Raw genomic sequence first — 22,816 nt, forward strand, 5'->3', positions numbered from 1 at the left:
TTGCGTGGGAGGCAGGGCCAAGGCACGCTGGGCGGGGGGGGGGGGGAGCGGCGTCAGAGCTGGCCCCGCCTCCCACGTTACCCCCGCTCGCCCGTCTGGCCTTTTGTAGCAGGCCAGACTCAGCGGAGGTTCCTCCAGGCCGCAATCGCGGCCTGGAGAAACCTCCGCTGAGTCTGGCCTGCTACAAAAGGCCAGACGGGCGAGCGGGGGTAGCGTGGGAGGCGGGGCCAACTCTGGCCCCGCCCCCCCGCCCAGCGTGCCCTGGCCCCGCCTCCCACGCTGCGTGGGAGGCGGGGCCAGGGCACGGGGGCGGGGCCAACTCTGGCCCCGCCCCCTCACTATTCGCCCTGGCCCCGCCTCCCACGCAGCGTGGGAGGCGGGGCCAGAGCACGCTGGGCGGGGCCAGGGCGCCGGTGGCGGGGGCGCTTTTCAGCACCCCCGCTTTACATAAAAAAATATCTCCGGCCGGCCCTGTTGGGAACCTTCCTCTTACTACCTCATGCTGAAGCAAAGAGCAAAGCAGGGGAGTGGAGCAGCCTCAAATAGCCTGAAGCTCTGCCCCCATTGATTGCCCTCACCAAGTCTGGTTTCTTTCATGAGGGCCTTCAAATCCCTTCCCCCATGCCCTAAGCTTTGCCTGCCACTTATGGGTGGGCCAACTTGGTTGCTTCCAGCTTATCAGCTATTGCTGTAAGTGTGAATAAATTGTCAAAATTTGCTTGAGATAGTGCTTGCATTTCTGGAGGGACTTGATTAATTTTTGCTTTTCATACACTTAGCATGGGGATTTGGTTAACCAGTTCAAATTCATGAGTAAACCAGTTTTTTTGTAATCTGAAATTTGGGGGGAGAAGGGGTTGAACTATTAAACCCTTGGCTACAGCCCTGGTGTACTGCAACCCATAGCCATAACATTTTCCATGGGAAAAGGCTTCTCCCATCTTATGACAAGATCTATTAATTTTCATTTGAAACCTCATTTTAACTTTCTCTATATCAACTAAATTTTGAGGCTTTTCTGTGCATCTTTGAAGATTCATAATACAAGATTCTAACTTTGTGCTGACTTTTAATGTGACTGACCCTCGAGCACAACACTTTAAATGCAGGAAACACTATGCTTAATAGGCATTATCATATTTTCTGTGTGTATAACTTCCTTGGATTTTACAAGCTCTGCATACCCACCACAGTTTCCTTAGTATGATAAGTGGGTTGTACTAGGAGATTTGGAAGGGTTGCATGCAGATGACTTCAAGAACACTGGCTATGCTTTTACAATGCTTTGGAGCTCCTAAAAGACTAATGCACTGCACATTTTAATGCATAGCATTGTAGTTTATTTAACAATACATTTCTTATGTCTAAATGAACATTTGCCAGGTGTTAAACCAGCATCTTTAAGTTAATTTAAAGCCCAGTGTCCGAGAAATTAACCATGACATTCCCATTACCATTAATTGGTGTTCTGTGGATAATTTATTGTGTACCAAGTCTAAATTGTACCCTACCATGTTCACCAGAATAATCACAGAGCAATGGGGGAGAATAATTTTCACTGATTCAACTATTTGTAAAGTGCCCTGATTCTAGTTCCTGGGATTTCCATTTTTAAAAATCCGTATGTGCACACATCTTCATATGAATATGCTCCCTTATTCCCCCACTGTTTCTGAATGATGAAATTGTTTCTTTGGTAGATAAGGTTTGAACAACTCTGACAGCGAATGGAAGCAGGTGGCAGCTTGTTCTTAAGCAGCAGCAAAGGATATCAAGTGCAGGAACAGAGCTCTTGGGAGATACTGTAAGATACTCAATATATCAGCAACCATCCTTCCTTTCATTGTAGAATTATATGTTTGGTTTCTAGAAAGCTATCTTCAAAAGAACCACAATGAACATGGGGACAACTTAAGCTTTCTTTCTTTGGGGTGACAAAAATTGAATGTGAAACACAAAAAAGTAGCTACTGCATAAAAATCTGAGGCAGTACCAAATAGGTTATTTCATTTTGTAATCACTAGCCATTTAAACACTCCCACATAGCAGCTGTTGCTGTATCATGATCTCTACTGCTCTGTATTAGAATGATAGAATCTTAGAGTTGGAAGAGACCACAAGAGCCATCAAGCAGGAATTCACTACTAAAGTACTCCTGAAAGATGCCCATCCAACCTGTCTTTAAAGATCTCTTTTCACTATCATTTGAGGCAATCTGTTCAACTGTTAAACAGTAAACAGTTATTTCTAATGTAAGAATCTCATTTTGTGCCATATAAACCCATTAGTTTATATCCCATCAATTTGTTTTCTTGAATAGCAGAAAACAAACTGGCTCCATCTTTTACCTGACATCTCTCCCAATGTTTAAAGATAGATCTCCCATCATTTCTCAGTCTTCTCTTCTCCAGACTAAACATACAGTAGAGTCTCACTTATCCAGCATTCGCTTATCCAACATTCTGGATCATCCAACGCAGTTTGCCTCCTGCTCAGATTCACAACTGTTTCTCTAGGCAGCAAGGATTGAACTTTTTATGGATTTAATTTCCAATAATGTTGCTACTGTAAGTTCATTTTATGCAATTCTATATTTGTAGTCAATTTGTTAGTAGTCAATGTTTTTTAAGACAATGTTTTCAATATATTGCAATGTTTTGGTGCAAAATTCATAAATACAGTAACATTACTGTCTTTTGGACTGCTTTTTCTGTCAATTTGTTGTGAAATGTGATGTTTTTGGTGCTTAATTTGTAAAATCATAACGTAATTTGATGTTTAATAGGCTTTTCCTTAATCCCTCCTTATTATCCAACATTTTCGCTTATCCAACGTTCTGCTGGCCCGTTTATGTTGGATGAGACTCTACTCCTTCAGTCATTCATCATAAGACTTGGTTTCCAGATCTTCAATCTGTTTGTCCTTCTCTGGACATGATTGAGCCAGTACTGTATTCTAAAATTCTGGTACCCAGAACTGGACCAGAATCCCAGGTGAGATCTAAATGGGAATAGAGGACCAGTACATCTTTCATTGATCTGAAAGCTGTGCTCCTGATGATACAATTCAGAATTGCATCTCCTGTTTTGGCAGCTGCATCATACCTAACCAAACCTGCTGTGGAAAGGTGAGCCACAACAGTGCCTGATCTGCTTCAGCATTTGGGGCATGGTTAAGATGTAATGAGACATTGCCTTGGAAATGAAGTGTTTTCACCCTCAAATGGCATTCATAGGTCAACCACTAGAGCCACATCATTTAAGGATAGTTCATTGTAGATTCATTTAACAAAATGACATTAAGTATCATTTGAAATCTGTTATGGATTCCTTGTCTTCATTTCCTAGTCAAGAAAGTGAGATGACTTTCCATGTTATAGAGGAGAAAAAGTCTTACAATATAGAATTTGGCTAGGCTGAACATGCAAGTATGTTTCTATGAATTGTAATGAAAATGAAATTGGGGAATTTTCACATTCTCGGTGACCAGTAGGCTTGGATAGTCATCCTTCTTGCAGTCATTTCAGTTCATGTAGTTCCCAGCCAGGCAAACTATGCCTAGAGCTCTTTCTTTCCCATGAGGTTAAAAAGAATCCTGCAGCTCACTGATTTAAAAGGACTTAACTCTCAAGCAAGCATGTGCAGGAATGTTTAATCACTTCAGGACAACATCAAAGGGTCTGACAATTAAAATTGATTTTGTGCTTCATTATTAATAACAGCAACTATTAAGTAGCCATTAATGATGATACAGCTATTATAATCATGGCTCTTATAATAAAAAGAAACATAATTTGACTGGTTAAAGCAGAAATATTATTTTATCATCTACATAAAGCAGCAGCCCCCCCACCCCCAAATTTCCTCCTGCAAATACTTGATTTCCTATTTGTCTATAGCGGTCCATAGAAAGTATATTTAGTGTCAAAGGGCTAAATCTAGTTGGTAATCTCAGTTAGAACATAACTCCTGAATCTATGCAACTTGTTAAACCAACACTTATATATGTCCTATTGATTAAATGGGATTTGGTGCAAATTATGCATCAATGGTTGAAACTGTAGTGAAATGTATCTTTGTGTGAGTTGAAGGGGGATATGTATGTGTTTTTATTGTACATAAAGGTATCACATTCTTTTAAAAAATACTACCTGGAATACTTAATGAATAAAACATTAAACATAATACAATACAAAGTAGTGCATAAATAATAATCTGTTTTAAAATGTGATGGATTCATTTTCTAGGCAAAATATATCATTCTGAAACTGATCTAAGGCAGAAGTTAGGGAAGTTTGCATTATCAAATCTTTTAGTTCCAAATTGTCTTCATTTAACAAGGAACATTTTTGGATGAATTTAAATTCCAATGGAATAAGTTTTGCTCTCCAAGGTCCTTTCAATGTAAGTGTATTTCAACTCCTATCAGGCCAAAACAACATAGTCAGTGGTCAGAAATAATAGAATTTGTATTTAAACATGTGGAGGGCTATGGATTTCCCAAGCCTTATCTGGGAGATCAATATCATTACAGTGGCCATATTCAACAGTTACAGAGGTCATGTATCAGTGGTGTCTGTGTATGTATTTCCAGAGAAAAAGAGAGCCATAGGATCAGCTAATATCTGTATGACTCTATAAAATAACAAAGTCTTTCTCCATGCTGAAAGCCATTAGATATTAGATAGCACAGATTTGTGAAAATTCTTAGCAGAAAGAGACAAGATTCCTCAGTTATCAAATGGTTTAGTGCAAGCACATAAATATATGCAGAACCCTCATGCTATGGGTATGTCCAGTAGAGGCGTGCATTTTTCTCGTTAGTCCTTGTAAGTTGTATCAAATTTGTTAAATTTGTACTTACAAGGTGACATCCAATACGTGGGCATGGCCTGTGCCAAAAACTTCAGAATCAATACTTACCCAATACTTTTTCATTTGCATTTTGTAAATCTCTGAAACAAAGCAAAGTAAAAAAGGCTGCTTTTCCTCTTTAAATTAATGGCCTCTCGCCAGGAAAAGCTGGGAGAAAGCAGAATTCACTGGGAAAAAGGGCACAGAACTCAGGGAAATGTAGGTTGGGAAAGCAAGAAGCCCTATGCCAGAGAATTCAAAAAGCCCTGCCATAAACTATATTTCTCAGAATTCTGCTCACATCAGAAATCTCTAATCAAGAGAAGGGAGAGATTTGTCACTCCATAGCAGCAGCCAGCCAGAGTTCCAATGAATGGTTGAATCTGCAAAGAGGAGGACTGACTGATACTTCTAGAAATAAGTAAGTAAATAAGTAGTAGTAGTAGTAGTAGTAGTAATAATAATAATAATAATAATAATAATAATAATAATAATAACAATATTTTATTTCTTTAAATCAGTGCTGGGTTGGGAATAAATCCTTAAATGGATGGTGCTTGGGGGTTCCTTCCAACTCAATATGGGAAGCATATTAATTAGTTTAGAGGCTCGATGGCCATCTGTCAGGAGAGTTTTAATGGTTCCCTTCTGTTTGGAAGAAAGGAGTTGGACTAGATGGCCCTTGAGGGTCCCCTCCAACTCTAGATTCTATGAAAATGTAAAATTGGTTAATATTGGTTTCTATTGGTTAATATATAAGAGACATTCAATGAGATAGCTGTTATGGCGTTTTTAAAAAATATGTCAAAACTTTGAAAAAATCCCTTAAAAAGCCCTTATACAGTAGAGTCCCACTTATCCAACACTCGCTTATCCAACGTTCTGGATTATCCAACGCATTTTTGTAGTCAATGTTTTCAATATATCGTGATATTTTGGTGCTAAATTTGTAAATACAGTAATTACAACATAACATTACTGCGTATTGAACTATTTTTTCTGTCAAATTTGTTGTATAACATGATGTTTTGGTGTTTAATTTGTAAAACCATAACCTATTTTGATGTTTAATAGGCTTTTTCTTAATCTCTCCTTATTATCCAACATATTCGCTTATCCAACATTCTGCCGGCCTGTTTATGTTGGATAAGTGAGACTCTACTGTATCTCTGTCATGTAACGGTTAAAAAAAAACTCAGGGAGTGTTCTTCTATTTTTGCTAATCTCTGTGTGTAATGTAAAATAAAAACAAGATTAGGAAAGGTTTAAATCTCTCCCATTACTACTACAAGCCACTCCTGATCTGGATCAGGATATGCACACTAACTTGCCCATAAAAATAGTTGTAAAATATATCTTCTAGTCATATGGTATGCATTTAATATTACATGTAGTATGTACACTGTTTTGAAATGAACTATGTCTTTAATATATGTAGTATACACTGTTGAAATGCACTTCTATTAAAGTCAGTGAAGCATAGGTTCAGTTTACAGATTCGTTACATGCATCCACATTTATGAGAACCATCTGTGTAGTGTGTGAAGTAGAAACATGTACTTTTCATCTTCTGCTTTGGCTGGGAAAGGAGCCCATGAGCCCTAAGATGCATAAGTCCCAACCAGCATAGTCAGTGATAAGAATTTATGGAAGTGGAACACTAAAAACATCTGGAGGTCTAGAACTGCTCAACCACTCATTCCAGAGTTTTTGAGCTTACACATATGATTGCAGGTTTGATCCTTTTCTCAGTGACGGAATAAATGCCTGGCCCCAGCATCCACAATTTTATAATATGTGAACTGATTCTCATTTGAAGGAATGGTGCTTAAGATCAAGGCATAAGAGGGATGGCCCTGTTGCCTTTTGAAATGGGCAGGCCACCACCAGTGCTAATAGAAATTCTATAAAGTTGGATTGGTCCCCATCTATCAAATCTTGTGGGATAATTTTATCATCAAGGTTTAATGATATAAGCGTCTATGGTTAGTACAGTCAAGGACATCTTTCCCAGGTTTGTGAATAAAAAAATATTATCACCTCACATAAAGGAGGAAGGAGAGATGAGGTGCAAAGACCTGAACTGTGCGTCTGGGACCAGTTTAAGGCACAGTGCTTTGTAAAATCTGATAGTAAAACCAGACTTCCATGAGCTTTATTTGGCAGTTTAGCAATAACTTGCTTCATTTGTGCATATAGGAAATCTATGCCATATATGTGTCTCAAGGCCTAGTTTAGATGCCGAGGCTAAATTTGTTGAAAACATTTTAAATTTCTTATAGTAGCTTGAACTTTAAATGTGTATAGATTCTGGCATGTCTTTAACATCAGCGTAGCCAGAGGAAACAGCTCTGTGGTATTTTCCCTATTGCCGGTTGCATTCATTAAATACATTAACAGCCGTCTCGAGATCATCTGTTTCTTTCCCTAATCATATACACATAACACTGTATGGGAACAGAATATATAGAAATAGACTAGCATAATATATGTATTTTAAGATTTAAAATTGAGATGTTGAGAACCCACTAAAATTAACAGCATATTTAGCAATACTATTTTCACCATGCCACACATACCACATATACATGCACTGCTCACACGTACACTAATTCTGCATTCACATACTCTTCCACCCTTCACATACATACCACTTTTATAGCTAGTGGAATTTTTTTTGCTAATCAGAGTGTAAATCCCTCACTAACTTTCTTCTCGAAAGCAACAATGACTAAATTCTGGAATTTTATTCCTGCTGTGACAAAGTCTGAAAACCATGTCCTTTTTAAAGTTAATTCACAATACAGGACTTCTGACAGATTCACATGTGGTTGTTTGGTGTATAAATTTTCTGAGTGGAAAATAATATTTCAATAGTAAAATATTCTTGAACGGAAAATGCCATTTCCCACACACTGTTTTCTATGCAAATCAACCATATGCAAAAGTTATATATGCAGAAAAAACCTCTTCAAAGAAAACAAAATTTTCTGTACAGCAATATGCTTTTCCATGCAGAATCATGTAGAAAATGCTGTTTTCTACACAAAATAACCATGTGTGAATTTTGTGTAGAATAAAACTAAATGTGATTTTTTTTTGCAGAATAAAACCCAAACTATGAAGATTATTGTCAGCCCAAGAGTCTTTTTTTTAGGGTTTCTCAACATTAAAAAGAAAAGTTCTTTAACCATTTTTCAAATGTTTTAAAATGGACTTTCCATCTCTACTTAAAAATACTAGGCACTGTGTAAATGATAGCTATGTAAATCTTTAATCACCCTTCTGCTTTACTACCAGGAAATGTTAGCACCTTTCTTATAATTGATAATTGCTTGTATGGTGTTAACAGTTCAAGAATATTCCAGGACCTGAAATTTCAGAGCAAACTTCTAAGATCTAGAGATTATCTGATTTCACAGAAGGCAGGGATGGGTAATAATAAGTAATTAATGACATCATCAAACATATTTATGCAGATTATTCCATTCAATTAAAAGAAAAAGAACATCAAAGGAGGAAAACACGCACACCTGTTCTGCTTTCACTCCTTTGTACTAAGACTGTAGAATCAGGACCATGCCCTAAGATCTGACAACTCTAACTGGAAATCTCCACATACTGCTGGATTACAACTTCCATTTTTATGACCACTGGTAATATTTATTTAGTTGATATGAACTGGACTCCAACGACATCTGGAGACCCCCCCCCCAGGTTCATACGCTGGTATACAGCAAGTGTGGGGAGAGAGACAGATAGGGTCCTTCCACACAGCCATATAACCCAGAACATCATGGTAGAAAATCCCACAATATCTGCTTTGAACTGGGTTATCTGAGTCCATACTTCCAATCCCACACTGGGATTTTATTTAGCTGTGTGGAAGGGGCCAGACACAGATTAAACTTAATCTGAAGCAAATCAGGGAATAGGTGAAATAATATCTCTTTTCATTCTCTCCTTGTCCTTCCTCACAACAAAAATTTTGACAGTTAGGGGTTTTTTTTGGTTCTGAGTATAAACAATAAATTAATGTTTTGATTGCTTGTCCTTGAAATTGAAATCACAATTATGAAACTCAAGGCCCATGGACTGTATCCATGTCATTTTATGTGGCCCTCCAGATGCTGGAATATACCTCTTGTATTCCTCATCATTAGGCATCATGATAGAGCTAATGGGAATTGTGATACAGTAACATCTAGAGAACTACAGTTGCTCTGTTTGGTCAAGGTAGTGGGGTTTGAATTTAGATACAAGGCTTGTGATTGTGATGTCTGACTTTTAAGTGTCCTTTAACCTTTCCCTAACCTCAAAGCAACAATTGCTGTTGGGTTGCAATTTCCATTATCCCTAGTTCACATGAGAGATAACCCAAAGTGATGTTGCTCAATAATATCAGGAAATCCAAACCGGGTAAAAACTAAAAAGCACTGGCCATTATGTAAAAAAATAGTTGGGCACCTCTATCCACAGATTTTTCATCCATGGATTCAACAGCCTTGAAGGTAACCATAAGGTTGGTGTGGCCCTCAATAAAAATGACTGACATCCCTGCTTTATATGAAATAGAAACAGCTGAGTAAAATCTTACAGATCTCTACAAATCTTAATGCTGAACAAGTGCCTGTACATCATCAGTCAGAATAACAAAATGTTCCTTTAGATGAGATGCAGTTCAATTAACATTCATTTCTATAGATATTTATAGTGTTGAATAAGTTTTGTGTAGAATAATTTGCAAGCCTGGTGTTATTCAGTACTTGAATATATTCAGAAAGTTCCATAATATCGCTCAATATGTTAATTATCATTATCATTTGTCTATTTGTGTTGTGCTTTTACCACATAATTATGACTAAGGTGGCTTATTATCAAATGGCAGCAGTAAATATAGTATATAAAATGATGCAAAATCTGCAAATGATTATTATATCAGTAATTAATACAATATCTCTCACACTGTTACTCCTGATAATACTATTCCATTTATGATAGGTTTATTTCTGGCTATATATGTGCAAGTTGTATAATGTACTAAGATTTAATTAATTTAAATGTATCCTCTGATTTTTAATTGAAAATGCAGATAGTGGATGGAATCCTTTTGGTTACTGCCAAATAACCAGCCACCACTTTTTGAATGGTAACTCAACATATAGAAAAATCAAACTGATGTAGAAATTGCTGGATTGGGAAAAGCATATTTCCTGTAGGTGGAGTTCCACCTATGGGAAATCTTGTTCTCTCAACTTGTTTTATTTAAGAAACTTCCAGTTGCACCAGTACAAGTAAAATAGAAATAAAGAGCATGTATTTTAAAGTACATACATTAGAAAAATGCTAAGGCAAAGTAAACATAGTCTTTTAATATTACCAAGATGCATTAAGAATATAAAGGGCATTATACTGAAAAGTAACATTTTATTCTTACGATGGATTTTTACTACAATTTCACTTTAACTAGAGTTTTACCAAGGTCATCTTTTTAAAGTGCAGATTGAAATTCATTCAGACATGTTGAAGTGCTGTTATTATGTAATGTAAATGGAATAGTATAGTGTCATCAAGATCCTAATAGTATTTTAGTGTGGAAATTGTATAATGTAAATGATACTGGAACAAAGTTCACACTCTGCGCTATTCTGCTGCTGTTATTGTTGTTTTGCATTAGATTAGGGGGAAATAATGCTGGTAAAGCATTACAGATGGAGTTTAAGATATTTACATTATGGGTACATCTATAGTGTCACTACAGTGCAGCTTGGAACTGGTTTGAAAAGAACTGGTTTTGCTGTGTGGGCGATTAGATTGAAAGGTTCTGTGGCTGACATTATCCTCTATATGAGCATAGCAATAGTAATATTTCCATTACCTCAGAGGCTAGGATATGTTGCACGTTTCCACTTACTTACATCACATTGATTTTTTTTTGCCATGTATGATCTGTTCATAAAAATATTAATGAAAAAACAAACCCTGCAAATGTATAGTACCTTTAATTTCTGAAGAATTAACAAGGTTTGTTTTCCACTACATGATTTACACATATGTTTAGAAGACAACAGCTGACCCTTCATGATGTGATTAAGTATGTTGCCTTCATTTTTCATTTCAAACAGAATGCATGTTTACTTGGTTCCATTGTAAAAGCAGAAAAAAAATATTTTCTGCATGAATGATGATAGTGATGGAGACTCTGTAGGGGACACAGCAGGATGCCCCAGAACACTAAGTGCTTCAGAACCACACACTCAAATGTCAACATGTGTAAATTTGCTTTAACTTTTATTTTATATTAGATATAGATATTAGATATTGTATTTTGCAATATACTGTGTAAGTAATGTAATTTAATCATAAGCTGCCTCATTCAACAACGGATTTGAAATCTATCTCTCCTTTGAAGAGGCTGGGTTGTGCCAAAGACAAAGCTTCATTTTATTTTTAATCAGTTGTTCAAAGTTAATTGAGTTTGACTAGTAACTAAGTCCATTTATTGGCACAGTTCTAAAAGCTTTTCCAAAACTGACTTCTTTACAATAATGCTTACTATGTGATGCTTGAGAGAAGGTACTTGGATGTCTTTATAATCAAATCACAATGAATAAAAAATAAATTTTCATTCATATATATTACTCTCAATTTAAAAAGCATTATGTTTTTCTTATCCAGAGATTAATTTTTGAAGGTTACTTTAGAACAGGTCATTTTAATGAAATGTATTTTAATGAAATAGATCCAAGTTTTGAATTTCTATGAAATTCAATTCTGTAACTTCTTCAAGCCCTTCACAATTCTTGGTATTTCGAATCCTACTTGAACAGGTTGTCATTGTTCCCTATCATACATAAAATAGACAATATTCAGTTCGTTGGGGGGGGGGGGCAGAAAATCAGAAATCTTGTTCAGAAGTTTATAATCTGAAGTTTATGAGGCATGTGGAGCTAAGGATTGGATCAATAGTAGAAACTGAATTCCAAGACCAATTACTATTAAAGGAGGAAAGAGAAGTGCCAAAAAGCCATTAGATCAGAGCTATCAGTCACAAATTATATACTTAGCAATGAAAAAAAGCATCCAAACCTACCCTCATACCACAATAAATGCAAACTTCTTCACCAACATACCTCTCCTCAACTACATGCCCAGCTACAGTCAGAGCAGTGAAATGGAGAAATCCAGGCAAATAACCTCTCCTGGTTCTCTGGCCCTTGACATGTTATTACAACGGTAAGCCAGGTACCAGGATTCTGGCATATGTAGTTTTTTATTACATATTCTAACAAGGGCATCCTCACTATTAGGCAGAATAAGGCTTAGTTCAGCAGTTGTTGGAGGATAGAGAGTGGTGGCATGAAATGTTCTAGGCAATCCCCTTGAGCAAGCCTACTCTCATCCAGGTATGGTAGCAGATGCTGTCCCTCCCCACAACAAAGATTAAACAGCCAGTTAATGTTTCTGTATGGACAGGGAGGATGCCATTTTACCCCGATTGAGAAACTATTAGGGGCTGGCTAGGTTGTCCATCTGTCCTAGCAATCATGTTCCAGCTGTTGAAGCATATGTTTTACTGGTGAATTTGATAGTGGCTGGCTACTCCATTTCTTCTACTCCATTTTCAATGATACTGCAGCAACCCAAGTGAGTGAGTATGGCAAAGGAGATTGACAAGTTGGGTGGAGAGGAAGGAAGGAAGGAAGGAAAGAAGGGGTAAGAATTTCTTAGGTCAGATTTCAATGTAAGCTATACAAGAAGAAGTTGCATCATGCTCATCTTATATTCTGAGGACTATTGCTACTGCTACTTCCTCTTCATTATCTTCCACAGAGTGAAAGATGGCACATCTGTAAATCTATCTGGCTACTGGTTTATGGATATGTATATAATGGGTCTAGAAAGAAATCTTGTGTAGTATAGTGGTTTGGGTGTTGGGAGGACTCTGGGACACCAGAGTCCATCCAGCCATGAAAGCCCACTGGTGACCTTGGACAAGTGCAGGGAGTTGCATATTACTAGCAACTTGCCATTGAATCCAGGTTTGCAAGGTGGTGGCAAAGATTATGGTGGAAACATTGACAACTTATTGGATTCTGATCAGATATTTGACGCATGTTTTATCTTACTAATTCAAGCATAGGAAGTTATTAAGTTTCATCATTTTATGAAAGAGAATTAAAGGTATTGGTTGGCATTTATTAGAGTTAAGTATGTAACCTTGAGTTAAAGATCTATAAATGTCTTGTGTTCACCACAATTATGAGGAAACCAATGTAATTGCTCCCCGTTCATACATCTTACGATTGACAAGTTTGTTCAGATTCTGATTGTGGGGTAATAAGGAGGCTGTTTTCACACACACACACCCTCCAACCAGCAAGTGAACTTGATGCAAGGATTCATAGCCCCGCCAGTGGGAAAGGGATAAGAGCAACAGAAACATTTCTTTATGACCTTCTTCCCACCTAAGGGAATAACATCAAAGATATAACTTCCTAGGCTTGAATTAGGTGAAGACCTAGCACCCTTAATATATAGAAATCACCCAACATTCTACCAGCAACCTCAGGGACAAACCAGTAGCTTAATGCAGGAAATCAAAGAGAAAGGTTTACAAACACTTATGAAAATGGGTGGCATCTTCCTTCATTCAGCCTTGATAGACCTGGACATGTCAGTTGAACATGCGATAATCCTTTGCCTGTAGATCTTATATCCCTTGATGGCACATAGCATATCAGAAGAGATACAGGGAGATCAGAGCACAGCACTGTAACACAAAGACCCAAATTTTGAAACATGTCCTGGACCAATCTGGTAGCCAGTGAAGCAATCTACAGGGTGAATGAATATGTGAGACAAACATTATTCTCCTTTTACTCCATTTGGAAGCACGTTCATTCACTCTAGTGACTAGAGGTGAACAAGGAGGTATTAGTTAGTTTGTTAGTTATAAATATATTGTAACCACTTCAGTTTAATGGGTGTCATGTAATCTTTTGTAATCTAATTAGGGAAAACATTAATGTTGTCCCCTAGTAAATCTTTTCAATGCTTCAGATATTAGACAACATGAAATGCAGATCATTAAGGCAGCAAATCACAATGCAGCTCACTATTAATGTAACTAAAACATTTGCAGAAGTTTAGGGTTTCCAGCAGCAATGACTTTGTAATGTACTACACTACCCTTTACTAAAAAAAATCCTTTGAATGCTGCAGAAGCATCTTATATTTTTCCTCTCCTCTACTAAGCCAGTTGTCTCAAATGAATTAAATAATTCTCTATAGCCTGCCTAGATTCTTCTACATCATTTGAAATCTTAATGACTTGGTGAAATAACTTTAAGAAAAAGACTCTCCCTATTAAAATACCAACAGCTAGGAAACTCAGCTTTAAATCCATCTGTTATGGGAAGATTAGAAATTTTCATTCTTTAGATTTGTGTGAATTGTCATAAACACAATAAACACACCTGGCACTATTCCATATTATTAATGACTCATTCATCACCCCAAGGTGCAACTTGCTCAATTTAGTGTTGACCAGAAGTGAAACAGAAACAAAAGGAGCTTATGGTGATGTACACACATCCATTTCTAAACAGTGAACCCGACAGCAATAAAAATATCACTTAAATATTATTTCTCTATATGTTCCACCTATTGTGTTAAATAATACATCTATATATTGGAGGTCATCCTGTTACTGTGAGAAATAAAACATAGTGAACAGAGGTTAGGGAAGTCAGCCTATGAATGAAGAAACCACCTACAGGAGGATGAGCAAGATATGCATGCATAATCTCATATGTTTTCTTTCTTTCAAGTAGCAGGATGACTAATTATTCCTTTGAGATGGGACAATGACTTAGATAATCTTCTCTGTGTTGTCGAAAAGCTCTATTTTGAAAAAACAAGCCATTATGTATAACTAAAACCATATTGTCTGACTGACAGAAGAAATGAAAACAAAAACTATGATGGCAGGGATGAAGTTGTAAAAAATAGATTTTGAGATTAAAGTAGCTGTATGTATGTTGCAAGAAAGCTCTCAAAATAATTCCAGACAGTAAGATACTGGTGTTGACTGGTAATTAGAGGCTTTATATATTCATGATAGATAGATAGATAGATAGATAGATAGATAGATAGATAGATAGATAGATAGATAGATAGATGGATGGAGGGAGGGAGGGAGGGAGGGAGGGAGGGAGGGGCACTAAGGATCACCATAAGTCAAAGTCCACCTTCAACAGGGATGAATAAAGTCCATATGGGTATGCCATTGTGTGTGCCCTAAGACTATTGTTGCAACCTATTTAAAATAGTCAAAATATGTGAATTGTCTCTCTCAGAAGTTTCCAAGAGCAGTAGTACACTTTTTAACAGATGTCTTCAGGCAATCACCCAGTCGAATTCACATATCTTTCTGGCTCTAAAATAAGCACCATTGACTACATAACTGTCTCAAGGGACCTCCTTCCATATGTCAAAACCTTGGAAGTTAAGCCCAAGTTTGACAATGATCATTTTCCTGTCCCGCTGCACCTAAACTCTTTTACTCAAAATACCCACATAGTGGAATGCTTCCAATCCTCCAGGCTTAACTTAGTTGCAGAAACTTGGTGTAAAAATTGTTGTTATTCAAGTTATTTCTGAATAACTGTTTATTTTAACTTCTGGTTGTATGTCTATGTGTTAAATGTTTTGATACGGCCGATGGGCTAATCAATAAAATGTGCTGCTGTTGTTGTTGTTGTTGTCAACAGATGTCTTCAATTGTAAGAAACCATCAACTGAAAGACGTACCCTAATTTCAGTACCACCACCACCACCTACAAAAATACATAACATACGCCTGCGATTCTGAGATCCACCCTATTTTTAAAGATGTCTATATGGGGGAAAAGTGCATTTTACAATTGAAGAAATATACAGTAGTAAATAGTTTGTAGGACTCATCTAAGAGTTTATTTGACCAGTTCATTGCCTGCTGGCTAATATATGGTGATAAATGTTTGTCAACTTATTATATGGGATTTTATGTAAAACGGTAGCAACTTGGTAGAATCTGCCAGGACTGACATACATATGCTATTATCTTCATTAGTTTTATCTCCATAGCATGAAGAAGCAGCAGAATAATGCTCTGTAGAGGTAAGGCTTTATAACTAAAAAAAATACCTTTGTTGGACATCACTAGTCACATAGATAGCCAAAATATACATTAAAGCCATTTCATGAGGCAAAATCTGCAAGCTTTACCATATCTTCCATTGTGCAGAAGGGGATATAATAGTTCACATATTTTTGTTAATACAGACAACCAAACAAAAGTGAAATAGAAAACATTGTCATTTGGTAAATTGTTTCTACAGGGAGAAGTATATGGTCTCATCCCACATGCATTCATTCACTAGTGTGTTGAATTCTGCTGGCTTTAATAAAAACTGATATTGTTTGAAAATGTGTTTCTCCCATAAAAAGAAGGAAGGGAGGTGGAGGAAACATGTAATGAGACTCCATTGTGTAGAGAAAAAGCAGAGTATAAATAAACTTAATAATATTTATTATTATTATTTATTATTTCCAGCATTTATACCCCACCCTTCTCATCCGGGGGGACTCAGGGCGGCTTACAACAGTTGGCAACATTTAATGCCAAGAACATAATAATAAAGCAAAAACAGTACATATAATCAATTAAAACTATAAAAATACATCATTAAAATACATTATAACAATTAAAACATATGTAAATTAGATCCATTTGTCTAATAACCTCATGCTTCACCATTCAATCGGACCATGTCGACGTTATCGTATTACTCATTAAAAGCTTGTGCACACAGCCATGTTTTCACAGCCTTTCTGAAACCCAGAAAAGTTGGAGCTTGTCGGATATTTGTGGGGGAGGGTGTTCCACAGCCGGGGAGCCACCACCGAGAAGGCCCTGTCCCTCGTTCCCACCAGCTGCGCCTGCGAGGCAGGTGGGACTGAGAGCAGGGCCTCTCCAGATGATCTTAGGGATCTAGCTGGCTCATATGAGGAGATACATTTGGATAAGTAAATTGGGCCAGAACCGTTATGGTTCTGGTTAATAACCATAACCATAATCATAACATAATCATAACAGAATGTGGCAGCACCTTTAACACTAACTGTTTTTTATTTTAATCTATCATTTTCAGATGAAGCACAAAGTGATATCAAAACCTTGAGTATAAAGCATACAGTTGTGCAAGTGGAATATAATGCAATAGGATCCATAGTAATGCAAATCATGTCATTTACCCTAAAATTTTAAAAAGGACTGGCTGAGATGACAATGGTCTTTATGGTGATTACTTAGTAGGATTAAGCAAAATTCTGGCAGTTGATTTGGCAAAATTTGGTGATCTGTAGATACGAACCACTGAAACAAAATGCTGGAAGGCAAAAACCAAACAACCCCCCTCTCCAAATTCTGGGAAAAAATCATTAGGTTCATTTATATTCTGATTGTTTTTTTCCATAGGGACTATGGGACTGAGTGCAGCCATATTTGCTACATCACATGGCCTGCCTCAGCCAATCACAGGCTGATTTTCCTCTCTATTGTCCTGGACTTCAAGTCTCAGAATGCCCTGTTTTTTCCCCTGAAAGTCGTCTCATCCTCTCAGTAGAAGAGCGAAAAAAATTGCAGTGTTTTGGATTTCAAATCCCAGAAATCCCTGTTGTAGTTTTTTTAAGAAAATGGTAAAAACATTAAAATTTTTGCAAAGATCAGTGGATGAAGGAAATGTCATGAAACTTAGCAGACTTGCAATCGTAAATATGCCCTACAAATGTCCCAAGCTTCATTCTGATAGCCATAAAATGATAGAAAGATGACCCTCGCAAGTTCCCCCATTGGCACCAATGGACAGAGTCTTACCAAAATGAAAATGGAATTCAGGGTTCCAAATTATGTATCCCAATGCCTTCCCTCCTAATCTCCTGGAATTATGTCAAAAACAGAATTGGGAGGGACCCAAAATTCAAAATGAAAATAGACAGGATTTCTGCTGTTTTGCATACCCCTATTACTTAGTGTCAATGTGCAAAAGCAATAAAACTCACCAAAAATCAATTACCCAGGGTTCAATGCATTAATAGGGGTTCTTATATTAATGAAAAAGTGCACCAAATTCTTTGTCAGTTGTTTATGTCTCTACCAATGCATCAGAATAGAATTCTATTTGGCTGTTAATCTTTCTAGCCTTCCTTTGTTATCCCTCAAGAAGTCATACTCTTTTAGCCTTGGAGAAAGGTAAGGGCAAACTCCCCCTGAACAAATCTTGCCAAGCAAATCCTGTGATAGGCCCACCTTAAGATCATGCAAATGTGAGCAAATATTATTTTATAATGCACTTCAACAACTTTAACATAAGAAAATGTTTTCATATTAAAAAGCTAAAATGAACAAAGCTCACAAAGATTTCCAGGAAAAGCAACAGTACAGTAGAACTGCTGCTGGGGTAGAGGTGTGCTGGGCAGTTGTATCCCAAATAACAATGTCAGAATGTGTAAGGGAAGTGGACAATAAACCAGTAGATGTTTCAATGACAGAAGCTGTCAAACAGTATTTTCTCCTTTGCTATTAGACCAGGTGTTAAAACACAGCAATGAGGCACGAACAGTGTACGGGGACAGCAAATCAACAATGAAGCAGAAAAGACAGTGACATCCTGTGGCATTGTATTTTTTTTAGTGGTGGAACCATCTAGCTTCAGAATGACTAATACAAATCAAATTAGTAAAACTAGATTAGAAAGGACTAGCCTCACAACCTCAATCTCTTCCAATTGTGAAAAGGTCCATTTCTAGATGCTCTATGTACCAGGGTTAGTATTCACATTTCAAAGAAACATCACGTGTCTTCCCCCCTTTTCACAATAGAAGACTGTATATTGATTAGCCCTTAGGCCATATCAAAATACCAAACCAAACAACAAGGCTTGATAAGACTGGATTTCATCCTAAATAAATAAAGCACTTATAAGAAGATTGTAGTAGCACAATGGTGAAATATTCACAGATTACACCACAACTCATTATTATTATGAACCTATGAAATGGATTTCTTTATTTGATATGATACTGCAAATGTAGAAGGAATGTTTTAATACTAATCTTTTGGCAGGGTAATAGTCTATACTGTTCTTTTTTTGGGAGGGAAGATATTGTCTAGGGATCTAGAGAAAATTGAATACTAAAGTTAGAATTGTTCATGCCATCATATTTCCAGTTCCTATTACGTTTGTGAAAACTGGATAGTGGAGAAAGCTGACAGAAAGAAAATCAGTTGATTTGAAATGTTGCACTGGAGAAGAAATCTATGGATACCGTAAACTGTTAAGATGAGAAAAGAATGTCCTTTAGAGCAAAACAAATCTGAATCCACCCTAGAGGCTAAAATGACCAAACCGATTCCTTTGACTATGTACTGGACTCATATGTACTCATATGCACACATGCAAATCTGCTTGTGTTTATATTATTTGCATGTGCGCATATATGGTCCAGTGCATAACAGAGGGAATTTTTTAAAAACGTCTGTTGGATTTCCTCACATGCCCTCCATCTTGATCTGCTACAGAGGAACACTGTCAGGTCGGTGGGGAACCATATCCCGGGACTGACAGGTATGTGTGTGGACCTGTTGTCAGGTCCTGGAATTGTTGTCTTAGATGTAAAACACGGATTTTGTACTCTCTGGAAGTGCCATGAGTCTCCCTTTTCTGGAAATATCCCAAATCTGGAATACTTCCAAAACCTGAAACATTTTGCTGCTAGTTGCCCACTTCTGTCTTTGGGGAAAGGAAGCAAAGTACATGCCCCATATTTGTTTTTCTCAAGAAGCCCTAATTGGGGAAAAGAAGAGGGGGAAGGGAAGACAACTCCATTTAATAAGGTCCCTGTGAAAAACAGATGTCCCAGATGCTACTGTGCTTGCCCCCCCCCCCCAACCAGTGGTGGCATGTGAAAGGGCAGGCATCCTGAAAATAGCTGTGAAGACGAATGTGGAGTTATCCCATTGATCTCCACCTATGTGGAGACCCAGAGAAAATGAAGAAGATTCCTGACCTACTTCGGTAAAAGTGTCTTGACAGCAGGGGCCTTGAGCAAGCAGTTCTCCCACCAAGACTTGGCAGATAAACCCAGCAGGCTCTGGTTGTGGGACAAGCCCATCTTTCCCCCTACCCCTTATTCATCACGCATATGCAAATACAGGTTTTCAAGAACCTTCAATCTCAAGAAGTCAACCTGTATTTATAACTATTTATCATTTAGTATAACTTGCATAGCGTTACTGGTTTAGTTACTTTTGAGAAGTAAAAAGTGAAGAGTTACTTTTAAATAACTGTAACGATAGTGGCTTTGGGCCTCTGGAATTATAATGACTTTTCTTTAAAAAGTAATTTCCCAAAATCTGTATTTCTTTTTATTGTTGCAGGTTTACTTTTACTTATGGTCAAATTGATGGCCAAACAGATAGTGAAATTGAAAGGCTTGTCCTTTGTCCACTTGGCTCAATGTGCTGCATCGCTGTCTAAGGTGATAAACCGTCATGGATCATTGCTTTTTATCCAGTTGATTGATTATAACAGTGTCAAGTGATGATTACAGCTATAGTTTATATAATATAAGGTGTAATTCCATTTTGGGGATTGTGCCATGCTTTGGTCACATTTTCACATATGTGAAGAAATAATAAAAAATGAAATTCAGTGGTACTGTACTTCAAAATAAGAAAAACCATTTAGTACTAGGCTTTTGAATTAAACTAATTTTATTTGACAAAATGAGGTGCTGAAATCTCTCTCAAATTCAGAAATCCTATTTTGCAAATATTAAAGCAAACTACAGATTCTATGAATATAAGTTCACAAATTTAAGAAGGTATATTCAAAAGCAGATGACAGAAAGCTTTGTGTAGTTGTTTGGGTTTAAGTATGAAAGAGCAGTTGCTTTAAGCACTTGTCCCTGAGCGTGTGGGAAGTATTTCTAAGTTTATTCCATACTGGATAGGCAAAACTGAGCTTCTTTATCTTTCCTTTTTTTGTGTTTTCAAGTACTCCTCCAATTAGTTATGATCACATAACTCTTGACAAAAGATTAGCTGAATAACAATCGAAGATTGGACATTGTCACAGAAAATAATACTGAGGAATCAGGGAAAACATTTTGATTCTGTGTCACAAACCCTTTCTTGTATGGCCCTGCCTTAAAAGCAGGATGTCTCTTCTGCAACTTCAGAAGAAATACATGTCCAGTCAAAATTTTTCTCAAAGGAGAGCAGACACTGTCTAAAAGCAGCAAGATCATGTGTACATAATGCCGCCCCCAATCTGCATTTTGTAGGCAAGAGTGCTTGTCAGACTGGGGCAATTACCTTGTCCCAAATTTTCTCCAACAAGACATCACAGTCGATTATCTGATGGCTGCTGCTCATCATACTGCAGCTGCTATGGAGCCGTTTGTCAGAACCAGCTCCCCACAACTCAGCTTAAGTCAAATGGGATGCAGACCACGCTGTGAGGCAGGTTGGATTAACAATAATAAGGATGCCGATTGAGCAGCCAGTGAAGAGTTAGACATGACTGGTGGTGCAAATCCATCTTTACAAGGTCTTTTGTTTGCTTTCTGCTACAAGGGCTGCATGTGGTTTATCCTTCTAAGCTGTGGGGGAAAAACATTCATTGATGTTTTTGACCTCGACATTATCCCTTTGGTTTGTTTTTGACCTCCTAATTTTATACGAAAAAGGATGTGGTCCTGCAGAAGCATGCCTAGAATAAAAGATGAAGGAAGGAAATTCAGAGTTAAAGTAAGGTGGAACCATATCTTAGGAAAACCATTTTGGTCCTTTGGATACTTCCACAGCCATCATACCACTACAATTACAAAGAAATCATCCATGATTAAAATGAACTCCTAATACCATTGAAATATTTTTTCTCTCATGCAGAGTCACTCACTCTCTCATACATATAGACATTTCACTGTGGTTAATTATACAGAGAGAAAGGAGAGAAATCACTTAAAAACCAGGTATGGGAAGAAAGCTGACAAAAACATAAATTAGAGGAAGAACTTAATTTAAAAAGTGTCAAAAAGGATAGATAGTCTTAGTTTAATAATAAAGGCTGGTTCAAAAGCCTTCTATCTTTAAATAAAGCCTTCAAATTCTAGATTACCTGTATACAACCAATCTTTGATATCCAATCTGGACCTATTTGCTTTTGTGTGATTAGCATACAAATGTCCAAAAAGACAGAAGATGGGACTACATAGGTGATGATTAGAACATGTAAATGAGTTGTCAGCTTGGGAGGAAAGCTCAGAAAAACTGAGGTAAATGTTATTGTTCTGAGATCAGTACAGCAGAACAGTTCTGGATTGTTTTCTACATTGTCCACCTGCAGAAAAAGGAAGCAGGAATGGAGCATTATCCCAGAACAAATATGAGAGCACAGAAATTTTCTCAGCTCAAAAATATAACCGTCTTTTCATCCAGCAGGGGAAAATGTGTGCTTTATTTATGATCCTCATCCAGTCAACCTCTTCATCTGTGGGCCCTTTCGACAAGAACCATGCATAACAACCTGTTCCTCATGCCAAAGACCTGGATACTGGTTTTTTTTATCAGTGTAAAGTGGGAAATGTATGAAATACTGATACTTAGATTGTATCTCCAAGAATATTACTGCAGCAATTCAATTCATTCTTTATCAGCCCTAGTACTTCAGCTCTAACTCTTAAAAAGGAACAGCACCACTGGAACATAATAGAATAAGAAAGGGAGAATATCTTTCCCCACTTTCATGCCCTTCAGGAGTATCAGACTACAAGTCCCATCATCTTCAGAGTGGCACAAAAACAGAACTGGAAAGTGTTAACATTAGCTTTCAACTTTGAATATTCTTGTTTAT

The 22,816-nt window shown here is 37.3% G+C and overlaps 1 protein-coding gene across 1 annotated transcript in view; it reads left to right on the top strand.

The window, feature by feature from the left end:
• Positions 1-22,816, top strand: part of st18 (ST18 C2H2C-type zinc finger transcription factor) — a 248,617-nt gene that overhangs the window by 32,968 nt on the left and 192,833 nt on the right. The gene's annotated exons all lie outside the window — the stretch shown is intronic.

This window comes from Anolis carolinensis, chromosome 4 (genome assembly GCF_035594765.1).
Source record: "Anolis carolinensis isolate JA03-04 chromosome 4, rAnoCar3.1.pri, whole genome shotgun sequence".
Classification (NCBI taxonomy): domain Eukaryota; kingdom Metazoa; phylum Chordata; class Lepidosauria; order Squamata; family Dactyloidae; genus Anolis; species Anolis carolinensis.